Genomic DNA, 17,152 nt, shown 5'->3' on the forward strand with positions numbered 1-17,152 from the left:
TATGTTTGCAATTGAAATCTCCAAATAGTACGACAGAGTCTCCGAGCGAGAGGAGGGCCTCCAAGTCGCTTTGGAGAGGGGCTTTATTGGCGGGGAGGTAAATTGAGGCTATGATCAGGGACGGGTGTCCTGTCATGCCTAATTTGCATATGGTGGCTTCCATATTGGTGAGCTTGGGTGTTTCCAGAGGGGTGCAATGGAAGGATCTCTTGTAGTAGATGGCAGTGCCTCCGCCACGACGGTCGTCGGCTCTGTCATTACGTACAAGCGCGTAAGAGGGGAGACTTACGCCTTTAAGGGAGGGCTTGAGGAAAGTTTCCTGAACAAGCAACAGGTCGATATCCCTGTTGCGGACGAACTCTTTGAGTTCGGGAATGCAAGGCTTAAGACCTCGTGCATTGAAGGAGATAAGCGAGACGCCTTTAGGTTTTTGACGACCGGGATGAAGGGGTTGAGTATGAACGTTACTCATTGAATGGACTTGAACAACGCTAAGTGTTCAGAGTAGATTGCGATGCGCTCCGCCTGGCTGGCGTTACGCATCTTTTGCGAGACGAGTATGATCTCGTCGAGGTTCACGCCCTTAACGCAGTCCTTAAGGAACATGATATGTTCCCTTACCGATGCGTCTTGGGTGGGACGGGGAGTGGGAGTGGCCTTAGGGGCCGGGGTTGGTGGGGTGGTCGCGGGTGCGACTTTCCTCCAACTCATGGGAGCGGTTGGGGTTTTGGAGGCCCCTAGCCGCGGGAAATTGGTCGAATTGACCGGAGGTGGGCCTGCTTTCGAGGGCTGCTTTTTAGCAACCTTCTTTTGAGCGGGACGGGGGGCTTTAGGGCAGCCACGGTAGTTAGCCGGGTGCCCTGAAGTGGTGCATAGCACGCAGGCAGGAGGGGACTCGTCTTCACGAGTTCTCTTGCACTCACGTGTGGCGTGGGGTTCTAGGCACTTGACGCACCTTGGGGGGGCAGTGCAGTTCGCCGCTGCATGGCCGTAAAGCTGGCAGCGGTGGCACTGGGCAGGGTAGCCACGCTTGTTAGGTGGTTCCACCTTGATCTCAGAAAGGCCACAGATTGTGACCTCCTTCTCCTTGAAAATGTCCTTGGAGGACGGGGTCTTGGCTAGAATGGCCAGGGCTAGAGGGTATTTGACCCCGTTGCGGTTGTACAACTTGTGTACACCTTCCACGGGGAACCCTTGGTTGACTAGATCCGTTTGGATTTCGTCGGTGGGAAGCTCGTAGGGGAGACCCCTAAGGACCGCTTTGATTTTGCGGTCCTCTTCTAAAGCGTACGTGTGGTACGGGAGTTGAAGGTGAGTTAGGAGCCTAATGAGGCTCCTGAAGTCCTCGGTGGTGGGGCATGAAACGCGAATAGAGTCGCGAAGGTTACGTGCCTTGGTGTAGTGGATCTGTTTTTCCACTAGGGTTTTAGAGAAGTCGGACCATTTCGACTTATCTCTGAAGAAAATGTGTGGGGGCGGTTTGCACTTGGCAAGTGCCGGTTCGCAGCGCGTGGCTGGCTTGGCGGGCTTAGCCGCGGGGGTTGAGCTCTGGGGCTCGGTGGAGGTTTTTGGCATGGGGGCCAGAGTGGAGGCTTTTGGCACGGGGGCCAGAGCGGGGGCCGCTGGGGCTGGGGTGGCTTCGAAAGAGGCCTCGGAAGAGGTTTCACTTGTCGCCTTAGCGACGAGTTTCACCGGTCGTTTCTTGGTCTTCCTCGACTTGACAGGGGTGAAACCCTGGTCGTCGTCGGAGGAGGGGGCGGTGATGAGGGTGTGCTCCGACGATTCGTCGGAGGAGGCGGGGCGTTTGAGCGAGATGGCATCGAAGTCCATCTCGTGTCTCGGGGTGGCATCAGGGGATGCGGGTGAATCAGTAACGGACAGGGGATCCGTTACGGATTTCAAGGGCTCGCAAAGGGAGCGGAGTTTGACTGAGTCAAATGGGCGATTGAGCTCCTTGCTCAAGAGGGAGGACAGAGCCTCGAAAAACCTGTCTGTTACCATGTAGGCCATGGTAACCTGGGATGCCTCCCTGCCGAGGCAGGGAGCTAACGGGGAGGGGGAGGGAAATGCAATTACCCCTAAGGGAAAGTAACTGCTACCGTCACCCTTGGGATAGCCCAAGTGCAGTGGGATCGGGTCTGCCGGTTTCTCTCAGGCCGAGAGGTCTGAGAAGCGCACCGGGTCAACGCTAGCTGGTTTCGTTGGCACCGTTAGGTATCCACCAACTCAAACGCGTCGGGACGTGAGTTTTGTTTATTCCCAATAAATTGGCAATAAACAAAGCACGGACCGCTATCGATAATATCGAGTAGGCGAGAACCGGCCGAAAGGCCAGAGAAAATTCTGGGTTAGGAAACACTAGAGCGCGAGCAGGCGGGGCTGCTCGGTCTGGCGTTCAAACGCAGAGTGATTTTTTTCCATACAAAAGGGCGAGCTTAAGTACTTATTTTGGGTACTTATTTTGGGTACCGCAACAGGCGCAGGCTCAGTCAGCAACCGCGTCCTATTGCCGTCCCTTTCTAACATAGCCTGTCTTACTCTTACAATTCTATGCTTACACTCTATTGCTATCCTACTCTTACATATCTATTCTTATTACGTAGGACTTATATCTATTGCAATAAAATGTCTTATTTACATAGTCTTAATTACATACACAAGTTACATTAATCAACATTTACATTTAAATTCTTAGGCCGTTGTCGTCCGTAATATTCTCCCCCCGGCGTAGATTCTTCGAAGCCTCCTCCATCTGAAGGACGGCAAGCTTCGTCGCTGGCCTCTGGAACACACCTCCCTTTGTGCGGACGTCTGCAGACCGGACGATGCCATCAGGTCCCGGGTGAACTCGCTCGACGACTCCTCTCGGCCAGGTATTGCGGGGTAAGGCGTAGTCGACCACAATTACGAGATCGCCTTCCCGCAGTTGTGACGCCTGTGCGTTGGACGGCCCCCGCGGAATGAGCGTAGGCAGGTACTCTCGCAGCCATCGCTGCCAGAACTGGTCCGCCAGTGCCTGCGCCCTTCTCCACGTGCTGCGGTCCGCCTCGGTGCATGGCCCCGTCCGCGGTAGCCCCGTCGATGAGCCGATGAGGAAGTGATTCGGCGTTAGTGCTTCCTCGTCCTCGGGGTCCACGGAGACGTGCGTGAGCGGTCGCGCGTTCACGCTGTACTCGGCCTCGGTGATTAACGTCTGCAGTACCTCTTCCTTTGGCGACTTTTCTTTGAGCGTGGTGCTTAGTGCGGTTTTTACTGAACGCACTAAGCGCTCCCAGGCTCCTCCCATGTGTGGCGCCCCCGGCGGTATGAAACGCCAGTCGGTGTTGTACTGCAGACCGTAGTCCCGTAGTGCTGCGATCCATGCTCCGTATGTATTTCTCAGTTCGACGTCGGCCCCTCTAAAGTTAGTGGCGTTGTCGGAGTATATGACGCGCGGCCAACCCCTTCTGGCGGCCATCCTTCGCAGCGCCATAACAGCTGAGTCCGTAGAGAGCGACTGGACGATCTCTAAATGAATGGCCCTTGTGGTGAGACAGGTAAATAGTGCACACCACCTCTTTTCGTGTCTTCGTCCGATAGTCACCGTTAGGGGCCCGAAATAGTCCACGCCACAATAGGTGAAGGCGCGGTGCCCCGAGTCCAACCTCACTTTAGGTAGGTCTCCTTTCGGTGGTGTCGTCGGAGTCGCCTTGTACACGCGACAGTATTGACACGCTCGTGCTACTTTCTTGACTGTAGGCCTCAAGCGCAGTATGATGAATCGTTGACGGAGCTCGTTGACGACTCGTTCGTTATTCGCGTGTCCCGCCCGGCGATGATAATGCTCGACAAGCAGGTGAGTAAAGGGATGCTGCCCGTCGAGTATTACCGGCTCATTAGAGTGCGTTGTAGAATAGAGCGCACCTATACGGCCTCTTGCGGTTATTAGCCCGTCGTTCAATACTGCGTCGAGCCTTTTAAATTTGCTGTGTCGTTGTAGCGGCTGATTGTGACTTAACCGCGCTAAGTCTTCGCTGAAGGAGTCCCGCTGCGCGCGTTGAAACCACCGTCGTTCGGCCGCTTCTAAGTGTGACACTTCTAAGTGTAGAGTCTTGTCTCTAGATCGAAGCTTCTCGACGAATAGCTGAGTAAGTGCCGTCGCCCTTATAAGCTTCAGGTAACTGGAGAACCTTCTAATGTCGGGTAATGAGTCGTTGCGGTCCGAGTCCTCTTCTGAGACGGTGTAACACGTCTCCCCGGTCTCTTCACCTTCCCCGTTCTCCGTAGGCCAGTGCTCTTCTGTGGCTCGTAGGAATTGCGGTCCCGTGAACCACCGGTCCCGGCTGTCGATCCCGTCGGTTTGAAGCCTGGTCGCATCGTCGGCTACGTTGAGTGTTGTAGGCACCCATCGCCAATCCTCTGTATGTGTGAGCTCGGCGATCTCAGCTAGGCGATGTGAGACGAACGGCGTGTATTTTTTCGTCTCGTTTCTTATCCACTGAAGGACGGTGCGGGAGTCACTCCAGTATATGACTCGTTTGGGTTTCCAACAGCTGTGCTCCCTGACTATAGTGTTAGCCATTCGTGCCCCGATTAACGCAGCTTGGAGCTCCAGTCTCGGAATGGTTAGTAACTTCAGTGGAGCCACCTTCGCCTTGGCCATTACTTGTATTGTTTCTATGTGATCGCCGTGTGCGATCCTCCAGTAGGCCACCGTAGCGTAGGCTTGCTCGCTTGCGTCGACAAACACGTGTAACTCGATGTGAGTTTCCGGCGTTACGTTGTAGCTATAGCACCGCGGTATTGCTAGTGCTGAGACATCTGGGAGTCGCCTTATCCACTCGTCGAATAGGTTAGCGTCTTCAGATGGCAATTCCTGGTCCCAATCAACCTTCTTGAGCCACAAGCGTTGTAATATCATCTTGCCGACGATCGTATATTGACTGATAAGCCCCAGTGGGTCGTACACCGACATAACCGCGCTTAGGGTTTCGCGTTTAGTCGGTGCTCTCAACCGCAGTCTGACCTCATCGGGAACCCTCTTGATGTCAGTGTTGAAGGTGAGGGTGTCGGAGCTCGGGTCCCAGCGCAGCCCCAATGTCTTTTCCTTCTGGTGTGCTGCTAACTTTACATTCGCGCTTTCAGACTTCTTATCTTCGGGTATGCTAGCTAAAACTCTCTTGCTATTTGAGTTCCATCTTCTTAAGTTGAAGTCCGCTTGTTGATGGATGTAGGTAACTTCGTTCACCATTTTAATAGCCTCCTCTTCAGATGGGAAACTGTCTAGGTAATCGTCCATGTAGTGTCGCTCCTTGACCGCCGTGGCCGCCTCTGGGTATTTACTTTCATAGTCGACGGCGTTGCGGTTTCTTACGCTGTGAGCGAGGTATGGCGAACTGCTGGCTCCGAATATCATGGAGACCATTTTAAATCTTCTCGGAGGGTCCGTAGGCTTGTCCCTCCATAAAAACATCTGTGCCGGTTGGTCCTCGGGTCTGATTTTAACCCTAAGGAACATTTCTTCGATGTCCGCTGTGACGGCGATTCTCTTTTCTCTGAACCCGAACAATATTCTTGTGAGTGAAGCTAGTAGGTCGGGTCCTTCTAGTAGGAAGTCATTGAGACAGACTCCCTTCACCTTAGCCGCCGCGTCGAAGACCATTCTAACTTTTCCCGGCTTGTTGTGATTGGTGACGGCGAAGTGCGGCAGGAACCATTTTACGTTGCTATCCCTTTCGCTGCCGTCGCATTGCACCGCGTAACCCTTTTGTATAAGGTTAGCGATCTGAGCCGCGTATTCCTTTTTAAACGCCGGCTCCTTAGTCATCCTCTTCTCGAGCGTGTGTAGTCTCTTAAGGGCAGACTCGTAGCTATCTGGGAACGTGGGGTTATCTATCTTCCAGGGCAGACCCACTTCGAAGTGGCCGTCCTTTCTTGTGGCGGTCGCTTCGAAAATGTCGTTGGCTCTCTTCTCATGCTTATTAATTTTTTCTTTAGTCGATACGCCAAGCGAGTCCACGTCGAAATGTGACTCGACGAGCTTCTGTAGTTGGACGTCGCTCGCGCAGATGTGAAGTACGGCCGCCTGGTCTTGATAAATCGATTTCCTGGGTACCGACCCGTGCAGTACCCATCCCAACTTCGTTCTCGACGCGGCGGGTTCATTTCTCTTGCCGGCGCGCAGCTGTCGCGATATTATTAGATGCCAGTTGTCGGCACCTATCAATATGCGAGGTCGAGCTTCTCCCTTACTGATGCTATCTTGTACAACTCGCAGGTGCTTGTACCGTTCTAAGTTGTGCGGTACGCGTTGGTGATGTAGCTGTAGTCCTTTTACTGTGCGGGCTGTCACTAAGTAGGCTTCTTGTTCGTGTACCCCTTTGACACGAACCTTGACCGCTTCGCTGTCGATCCTTCTCTGATCGTTAATACCCCTTATGTTCAGAGGTCGATTCGGTCCGCCGTTAGTGAGTTGCTTCGCTAATTCTTCGTCTATTAGCGTCACAGTAGACCCTTCGTCTAGGAGGGCGTACGTATTTACCTCCCCCCGTGGACCGCTGAGTTTTCACCTCGCAGGTTTTGAGCAGTACTGATGTAATAGGCGACCTCCTTGTCGTGACGCTCATTACTAGCGCGGCTGCTTCGTCTTCCCTGCCGTCGTCCGGAGTGCTCACTGTAGTCGTAGACTCCGTTACTTTTTCTTTATGTAGTAGCGCGTGATGTTGGTAGGTACATCCGTGGACTCCGCAGGCCTTGGCTTTGCATGTGAACCTGCTGTGCTTCCTTTTCATGCATTTGAAGCACATCTTGTTGTCCTTTGCCCACTTCCATCGCTCGTTGACGTCGAGTGCTTTGAGTTTATCGCACTCAGTAGTGTAGTGTCCCCCAGTTGGACATATGAAGCATTTTCTTTCTTCCGGTTGACTTTCCCCCGCAGTGTATACGCCCTTGGTAGCAACCCGCTTTGGTGCTACTTCTCTTCTGACGGGTACCGGAACGCTTCGCTTCGTTGTGTGGGTGTACCTTATCATAAGGTCCGCTTCGGCCATTAAAAACTCGGAGAGTACTATCATTTCATTATCTTCCATGATGCGTGCTTCGTTATTGGCTGCGTACTCCGCCCATTTGCTTATGAGATGAGGACTCAGTTTGTCCATTACGTCTCGAACGAGTAGCGGGTTTCGTAGGTAGCCTCTTCTATCTATACTTTTTATCGTATAGACAATATTTTGAATCTTCACCGCGAACTCATACAGATCGGTGCTCGCGCTCCCTAATTTCGGGATCTTTTTGAGCTCTTCCATGGCCCGATCTATTATGAATTCCGGTCTTCCATATTTCATCTCTAATGTGCGCATGATGATATCTGGGTTAGATGCGGTGAATAGCTGTGACAGCACGGTTTCTCTCGCTTCCCCTCGCAGGCTGTTTCGCAGTCGAAGGAGATTTTCCGTTGGAGAGAACTTAAAGAGTCTTGTAGAATCTTCCATGGCGGCCTTATACGGTAGCCACTCGGCGACGGCTCCCGTGAATATAGGTAGTTCCGCTGTTTGGCGAGGCAACGGTCTTGAGGCGACTAGTTTTTCTAAGGTGTCGGCTAGCCGTTGAATGCCTTGGAATTTCGCGTTCTCCCCCCGTTGCTTACTAACGGGAGGGCGAACCTCTTCCGGTTCTTCCCTGTATTTCGTCGCCGTTGGTTGTTCCATGCTTCTATCCACCCAGTCTTGTACCCTTTCGTTGCATGAGCTCGCCGCATATTCAGATTCGGCTTCGATTGCAGTCATTTCGGCGGCTAATCTCGATTTGATTAGCTTTTCTTTCATAAGTAGCCGCTTCTCTTCTATAGCCGCGAGTTCTTTCTCCGCTTCGTATTGTGCCATCTTCATACGTGCGTCGATGCTTCGCTTTGAAGTGTTACTGCGAGCGGTGTGTGCCGGCGACGTAGGTCTCCGCACCGGCGATGTAGGTCTCCGCACCGGCGATGAAGTTTCACGCCTTGGTGGCGTGCTAGCTGGTCGTGCAGGTGGCCCCATGACGGACGTCCGCGTTGACGTCGCTGGTGCTGTCTCTCTCGCCCCTTCTGGCGGAGAGTGCTCCATCCTTTTTTCTTGGGAATTTCCTGCGACCGTCGACGGCGACTGCGGAGAATCTTCATAAATTCGGTGTAGCGATGGCCCTGGCGCACCCTTAGCGCCCGGGGCTGCTTCTGACTCGCTGTACCCCGATTCGGAGCGAACACGACCCCTTGTGTTCATTGCGATCGGCGTATTCATCTTGAGTCTTCTTTAAATCCGGCTTCTCGAAGGACCAATGTAGATTATGGGTTTTCAAATAAAACTCCAACTTGAATCTTCAGTTCTTTTCTTCTTGTTTTTATTCCGAGGCGTACACATTTTTCCATTTTTTTTTTTTTTTTTTTTTCGATTTGTGTAGTTTACTGTTGGTCCTAGCGACCTGTACAGCTTCACCGGGTTTTGAGAGGCGAGCCTTAGGCTCAGCCGGGACAAGAAGACTATGGGCTGGAAGGGAGGGATAGCTTTGGTCGCCGTTGCCGGTTCCCTAAGCCGTCCACCTTCGCTGGAGGGAGAGAAGGTTGCGGACCCAGCTACTGCCGGAGTCCTGACCATCCACCTCTTGTCAGATAGGGATTGCGGCTGACCCAAGGGCACCTCCTGTGAGGTACGGACCTCGGCTTAGGTCAGTTACGCTAATGTGGGGCACAGGGGAAAGACGATCAATCACGCGGGGATACCTTGTGACGGCTGTACTGTAGTGGGGTCCTCGTCTCCGCCGGCGGGGACGGTGTGTATAGAATCTGTTGTTGTTGAGTGTGTGTGGAGGCTGAGGAGGGGGTTCTCCTTGCCGGAGGGCATTGTCTAACGTGATCTTATCATCAGGGTAGCCTAGGACATGTTTTGGGCGTCTGTGTAGAGCCTTTGCATCCTTATCAGGGATGTAACTGGCTGCCTTGACAACTAGCTGATTTGGGTGGTCAATAGCTGTATCAAAATAGCTTTTGGAAAGTTGCTTCGTGTATTGAGCGATGGTGGGCAGCTCAAGATCTCTATGGAGGTCTACATTACGCACGTACCAGGGACAGCCCGTGGCCATGCGCAAGAATCGATTTTGAAGCTTTTGATATCTATCAATGAGTTTTACATGTGCAAAGACTACACTGGCGTAAGTCATGATGGGTCTAACGCAAGCTTTGTAAAGCGTCACTTTATGACGAAGTGCCATTTTACTTTTCTTGCCTAACATGTGGTAGAGTCGCCCTAGTACGAAAGCGGCCCTATTTCGCGTTATTTTGATGTGCTCAGTGAAGTTCAACCTACTGTCTAGTGTGACACCTAGGTATTTGGCGGATTTAGCCCATGGGATGGGCTTTCCAAATAGTGATACTTGTTTAAGTACCTGTTTGGTCCTGTGGGAGCAGTCCCTTTTGGCAGAGAGGTAGTAAGCCCTTCTGGCAAAGTGAACAGCTTGGCTTTTTCCTGGATTGACCTCAATTCTCCATTTCCTAAACCATTCACCTAGGGCGGTGGCTGCGGACTGGAGTTTTGAGGTGACGACTGAGGGTTTTGGGTGGGACATTTTTCCATATTTTTTTTTTTTTTTTTTTTTTTGGCGCCCGGATATTAGGTGGAAAAAGGGCTGACCCTCTACGGAGAGGGAGGAGCAAAAAATGCGTCCAAGCACTTACAGGCCGCGACGGCCGGTGCCTGCGTCGTGTGGGGCTGACTGAAAGGTCCTCCTGAAGGGAGGGCCATCCCACTAAAAACTCCTTTAAGGCATTCGTCCAAGGGGACCGTACAGCCGACATCGGATAGCGACCTCTCGTTTGCGGAGCGAGAGGCGCTAGCGGCGCTCCCTAGAGAGCTACCGCTGGATAGATGACACTGAAGGTGTCAACGTATCATGAATAAGATTAGAATCGTCGGGAAGACGATTCTCTATGGAGAGTTATACGCCCCTGTGGGCGGCCAGAAGATTCTCCACATCGGTGGAGAGTTTGTTAGGAGCGTCGGTCAAGATATTTCTTGGCCGACGGCAATTGTAACGGGTAGGAAGAGGGGCAGCATAGTCCGCTGCACCCTTGATTAAGGGGTTGGAATGGTTTTCTGAGCGGTCAAAGAACGCTTCAGAGAATTGTCTGAGGACTTGTTGTATTGGAGCGAGCTCCAGGTCGCGGTGGAGGTCAGCGTTTCTGACATACCAGGGGGCATTAAGTGCCCGACGACAAAAGAGATTTTGTATGACCTGGAGTTTGTCTAGGATGGTGGGATTCGCGTGAGCGAAGACTGGAGAGGCGTATGTTAACACCGGTCGAATGCAAACCTTATACAGCGTTCGCTTATTCCTGGCTGACAACTTGCTGTGTCTGCCAATCATGGCGTTGAGGCGGCTCATGTAAGAGCGGGCGGTATGGGTGACCTTAGAGACGTGGGGTCTAAAGGTGAGGCCCGGGTCAAGGGTAACTCCTAGGTATTTTACTGTTGGCCTCCATGGAATGGGGGCCCCAAGTAATTTGACGGAGGGCAGGTTGTTTAAGCGCCTGCGTTTGTGGTCGAAGCGCATTGCGGAGCTTTTCTCCGCATTGACTTCGATGCGCCATTTCCTAAACCAATCTCCTAACTCGTTGACCGAGCGTTGGAGTTTGGCGAGGACAGATGACTCCTTTTGCCCTTGGATGTAAAGGGCGGTGTCATCGGCGAAGAGTGAGAGCTGCACCCCATTTTTGGGGATAGGAATATCGTTGGAGTACGATATGAATAATGTAGGAGCGAGCACTGAGCCTTGAGGGACTCCGGCTGTTACGGGGCGTGGGGGAGAGAGGATACCTTCGTGCCTGTAGCGGAAGGTTCTGTCCTGAAGGTAGGAAGCCACGATGCGGACTAGGCGATCAGGAAGACCAGAATGGTATAGCTTGTATACCAGTCCTCCATGCCAGACTTTGTCAAAAGCCTTGGCGACGTCGAAGAAGACTGCTAGTGTCTTGTTACGTCTTGGATAAAACCCGCTTGTGATGTACTCGACAATGCGGTGGACTTGTTGGGGGCACGAGTGCTGGAGGCGAAAGCCAAATTGGTGAGGAATGATGAGTGGGGGAGCATCTATTGGGAAGAGGTGCCCTCTTATGTGAACGAGGATCACCCGTTCGAAAACCTTGCCCATTGCATTGAGGAGGCTAATGGGGCGGTGGTTGGAGGGAATATGTTTCGGTTTCCCAGGCTTGGGAATACCGATAACTGTTGCTGTCTTCCAGGCTGTTGGAAAGAAGCTGAGATCGAGGCAGGCATTGAAGATAATGACCAGAAGGGTCAGTGCCTGCTCGGGGAAGTGTTTGAGCGCCAGGTTGGAGATACCATCCGGACCTGGGGCTTTACGAGGTTTCAAACCGCGGATGACGGTCCGGACCTCGTCTGTAGTGATTTTAATGGGAGCAGAGGTGACAGGGAGAGAGATCTTTTTAAGGACCTCCTCCTCCACCTTGTGAATGTGGATAGGGTCGCACGGTTGAGTGCTGGGGGAGCACTGCGCAGCGATGCTATCTGCGAAGCATTCGGCCTTCTCAGCGTCTTCGAAGGCTATGCTGCCGTCGGGACGCGTGAGAGGGGGAGTGCTTGAGAAGGCTTCGGTACGAAATCGTCTAGCGATTTTGTAGAATGCCTTATGAGAAGGTTGGATATCCTCCATGAGAGAGTTCCAGTTGGAATCCCTCATTTCGGCTAGCCGGGATCTGACTTTCCTTTGGAGGGCGTTAGCGCGCCTCCTAAGGACAGGGGTGGGATACTTGGCGGCCCATCTGAGGGCTGCGTTTTTAGTTTGGATTAGCTTCCTGACCTCGCGAGGTAGTTTGCGGTTCGGGACCTCTACCACCTTTGCGTTGTCATGAAGCGAAGTCTGAACTAGCTGGGTGAATGAGTTCACCGTACTGTCTATTTTCTCCGAGCTAACAAGGTAGTCTGGGGGAATAGTATACGGTGAATCGGGGGCCTCTATGGCCGAGGTGAGAGATTTCTCGTACCCTTCCCAATTAGTGAAGGTTTTCGAGGAGGTATGGGGAGTTGGATCATAGGGACCTAACTGTAGAGAGACTGGACGGTGGTCTGAGCCCAGATCGTCCAGTGTTTCGATCGCTCTTGTATTGAGCGCGACGCCTTTAAGGAGTGCGAAATCCAGCCCGTCGGGTTCTTGATCTTCCCGATCGGGGTAGTGGGTTGGCGCTGTTGGAGAGAAGATATCAAAGTCCAGTGCGCGGGAGATGGTTAAGAGTTTCTTACCGTTGGTGTTAGTCAGACGACTGTTCCAAACGGTATGTTTGCAATTGAAATCTCCAAATAGTACGACAGAGTCTCCGAGCGAGAGGAGGGCCTCCAAGTCGCTTTGGAGAGGGGCTTTATTGGCGGGGAGGTAAATTGAGGCTATGATCAGGGACGGGTGTCCTGTCATGCCTAATTTGCATATGGTGGCTTCCATATTGGTGAGCTTGGGTGTTTCCAGAGGGGTGCAATGGAAGGATCTCTTGTAGTAGATGGCAGTGCCTCCGCCACGACTGTCGTCGGCTCTGTCATTACGTACAAGCGCGTAAGAGGGGAGACTTACGCCTTTAAGGGAGGGCTTGAGGAAAGTTTCCTGAACAAGCAACAGGTCGATATCCCTGTTGCGAACGAACTCTTTGAGTTCGGGAATGCAAGGCTTAAGACCTCGTGCATTGAAGGAGATAAGCGAGACGCCTTTAGGTTTTTGACGACCGGGATGAAGGGGTTGAGTATGAACGTTACTCATTGAATGGACTTGAACAACGCTAGGTGTTCAGAGTAGATTGCGATGCGCTCCGCCTGGCTGGCGTTACGCATCTTTTGCGAGACGAGTATGATCTCGTCGAGGTTCACGCCCTTAACGCAGTCCTTAAGGAACATGATATGTTCCCTTACCGATGCGTCTTGGGTGGGACGGGGAGTGGGAGTGGCCTTAGGGGCCGGGGTTGGTGGGGCGGTCGCGGGTGCGACTTTCCTCCAACTCATGGGAGCGGTTGGGGTTTTGGAGGCCCCTAGCCGCGGGAAATTGGTCGAATTGACCGGAGGTGGGCCTGCTTTCGAGGGCTGCTTTTTAGCAACCTTCTTTTGAGCGGGACGGGGGGCTTTAGGGCAGCCACGGTAGTTAGCCGGGTGCCCTGAAGTGGTGCATAGCACGCAGGCAGGAGGGGACTCGTCTTCACGAGTTCTCTTGCACTCACGTGTGGCGTGGGGTTCTAGGCACTTGACGCACCTTGGGGGGGCAGTGCAGTTCGCCGCTGCATGGCCGTAAAGCTGGCAGCGGTGGCACTGGGCAGGGTAGCCACGCTTGTTAGGCGGTTCCACCTTGATCTCAGAAAGGCCACAGATTGTGAGCTCCTTCTCCTTGAAAATGTCCTTGGAGGACGGGGTCTTGGCTAGAATGGCCAGGGCTAGAGGGTATTTGACCACGTTGCGGTTGTACAACTTGTGTACACCTTCCACGGGGAACCCTTGGTTGACTAGATCCGTTAGGATTTCGTCGGTGGGAAGCTCGTAGGGGAGACCCCTAAGGACCGCTTTGATTTTGCGGTCCTCTTCTAAAGCGTACGTGTGGTACGGGAGTTGAAGGTGAGTTAGGAGCCTAATGAGGCTCCTGAAGTCCTCGGTGGTGGGGCATGAAACGCGAATAGAGTCGCGAAGGTTACGTGCCTTGGTGTAGTGGATCTGTTTTTCCACTAGGGTTTTAGAGAAGTCGGACCATTTCGACTTATCTCTGAAGAAAATGTGTGGGGGCGGTTTGCACTTGGCAAGTGCCGGTTCGCAGCGCGTGGCTGGCTTGGCGGGCTTAGCCGCGGGGGTTGAGCTCTGGGGCTCGGTGGAGGTTTTTGGCACGGGGGCCAGAGTGGAGGCTTTTGGCACGGGGGCCAGAGCGGGGGCCGCTGGGGCTGGGGTGGCTTCGAAAGAGGCCTCGGAAGAGGTTTCACTTGTCGCCTTAGCGACGCGTTTCACCGGTCGTTTCTTGGTCTTCCTCGACTTGACAGGGGTGAAACCCTGGTCGTCGTCGGAGGAGGGGGCGGTGATGAGGGTGTGCTCCGACGATTCGTCGGAGGAGGCGGGGCGTTTGAGCGAGATGGCATCGAAGTCCATCTCGTGTCTCGGGGTGGCATCAGGGGATGCGGGTGAATCAGTAACGGACAGGGGATCCGTTACGGATTTTAAGGGCTCGCAAAGGGAGCGGAGTTTGACTGAGTCAAATGGGCGGTTGAGCTCCTTGCTCAAGAGGGAGGACAGAGCCTCGAAAAACCTATCTGTTACCATGTAGGCCATGGTAACCTGGGATGCCTCCCTGCCGAGGCAGGGAGCTAACGGGGAGGGGGAGGGAAATGCAATTACCCCTAAGGGAAAGTAACTGCTACCGTCACCCTTGGGATAGCCCAAGTGCAGTGGGATCGGGTCTGCCGGTTTCTCTCAGGCCGAGAGGTCTGAGAAGCGCACCGGGTCAACGCTAGCTGGTTTCGTTGGCACCGTTAGGTATCCACCAACTCAAACGCGTCGGGACGTGAGTTTTGTTTATTCCCAATAAATTGGCAATAAACAAAGCACGGACCGCTATCGATAATATCGAGTAGGCGAGAACCGGCCGAAAGGCCAGAGAAAATTCTGGGTTAGGAAACACTAGAGCGCGAGCAGGCGGGGCTGCTCGGTCTGGCGTTCAAACGCAGAGTGATTTTTCCATACAAAAGGGCGAGCTTAAGTACTTATTTTGGGTACCGCAACAGGCGCAGGCTCAGTCAGCAACCGCGTCCTATTGCCGTCCCTTTCTAACATAGCCTGTCTTACTCTTACAATTCTATGCTTACACTCTATTGCTATCCTACTCTTACATATCTATTCTTATTACGTAGGACTTATATCTATTGCAATAAAATGTCTTATTTACATAGTCTTAATTACATACACAAGTTACATTAATCAACATTTACATTTAAATTCTTAGGCCGTTGTCGTCCGTAATAGGTACTGAAGTGGCCTCTGTGCAAAGGTTATTATATTAACATAATAAATTAGTAATACGGTCGCGTCGAGCTAATTAACATAACTGAGTATATATTCTAGGAGGATCTTTATTAACAGATATACTTATGAATTAATACAGATTTGGGTAAATGTTAGGGTTCCGTATTCAAGGTAAAAACGGGGCCTTAATTCTTAGGCCTTGTTAGTACGTCTGTCACAGAGCTCTATCTTTGGAATCGTGATAGATCATTTGACATTTTCACTGAGTATGTATTACTATAGCCCATAATATAACAACTGCCCAATAACAGCAGTGTTAGGCGCTGCTGTGTTCCTTTTTGAAGGGTGTGGTAAGGGAGACAGACTTTTCTGAGACGGTCCAGCTTAGTCCTCAGGGATAGCGGCGCATCTGTGGCCGACCTCAGGTAGGAATATCTAATCCTATCTGGGGTTGATTACAGAGGTCCATGCGCGGCAATACCCACTTATCAGCAGGTGGACTGCATGCTCGTCTGCTACTCCTATATTATAAAAAAATATAGTAATAAAAATATGAAAGTTAAGAATAAAATGAGGTCTGCTTATAGGAAATAGGGATGTTTATGACATTAATCGTAAAAGGTATTCAAATAGTCACGTATGAATGTACGATAAATGATTTACTTAAACACTAAAAATAAAATAAACAATTGAAAATTGGTGATATGGAACATTTCTTCGTCCGTAAATGTTATCAGTAATCAGTATTTATGACATAAATTTATATTATGCTAGTGGTGCCCGCGGCTTCGCCCGCATTTAAATAAATATTATGACATACATAATACGGAATATTTGTACCTGCATTGGAATGACAGTGGTGCCATCTGTCGAAAATTGGCCTTACCAACTCCCAAACCCTCGTGGGCTCTTGGACAACAACTTTGCTAAAGATCATCACTTGATCAAATGCATTGTTTCCTATTCTGTAACTACTTACGAATTAAAAATTAATTAAAAAAATGTGAGCCGTCACGGGACGCCTGGCAGATGTGAAACATCGACATTATTTTGTAAAAGTAATATGCAGAAAAGAACATATTGTGATAGGAACTAAATATGTCATAATGATAAAATAAAATATTACGATTTTTTTCCAGATAACGATGACTATTTATTGAATTCGATTGCGCATGGCGACGCGTCGCCACGCCGTACACACTACTGCATATAGACTGTATATATATACCATCGTATAGCGGCATCGGCATGCGTCGCCACGCCAGAAATCGGTTTTACGTGCGGCTTTAGATGTTTCACATCAAAAAACCTTATCCCACGGACTAAATTGTGAATCTAAACCATTCTCAAGTCCCCTTGAACACACAACTAATTTCATCAAAATCAGTCCAGTCGTTTTGGAGAAGTTCACTGACATACACACGCAGATAAGAAATATATATATAAAGATTTATTATTACATATTACATAAATACTGATTCAGTATTTATTGACCGGATCAGTATTTATTGAATAAATACTGTTTACTGATTACTAGTTATTATTAGTAACGAAAGTATTTCAAACTGTGTTAGTCAATAATTGTTTAAGATTGATTAGATTTATTACTAACGAGCGGAAGACCCTCTTAAAATACACTTAACGCCATTACCTTATCAGTCCTTAATAAACATTAAGGATGTTAAAAAGAGAAGCAACTTTAGGGGAATAACGCTAAATAATTTGCGAGCCCAAAGTTCCCTAAAATGTATTAACGTAATGACACGCCATTATGACCCCGTGAGCTCCTGCCTGATTACAATCTCGCCCGATTGATCGAAAGGATACACAGATGCTGCCGAATCAATAGTACGTACGGAAACATACAAGCGAACGTAATATTTATAAGGTCATTTTGTAACTCAAATAGTACAGGATCTTCGCCTGCTTCTAAAAATAAATTGTAAGTAAAACTTGCCTATATACTTACTAGCTGACCCGGCAAACATTGTGTTGCCATATAAATAAAAAAAAATGTTAAGGGTGAACAACCCTTATCACTTAGGGGTATGAAAAATAGATGGTAACCGATTCTCAGACTTACTGAATGTGCATATAAAATTTAGTAAAAATCGTTTAAGCCGTTTCTCATGTCACAATGTTAGTTACCGTACTCC

The sequence above is a fragment of the Epargyreus clarus genome, unplaced genomic scaffold (genome assembly GCF_041222505.1).
Source record: "Epargyreus clarus isolate Ecla_fem2 unplaced genomic scaffold, WU_Ecla_fem_2.2 ptg000004l, whole genome shotgun sequence".
NCBI lineage: Eukaryota > Metazoa > Arthropoda > Insecta > Lepidoptera > Hesperiidae > Epargyreus > Epargyreus clarus.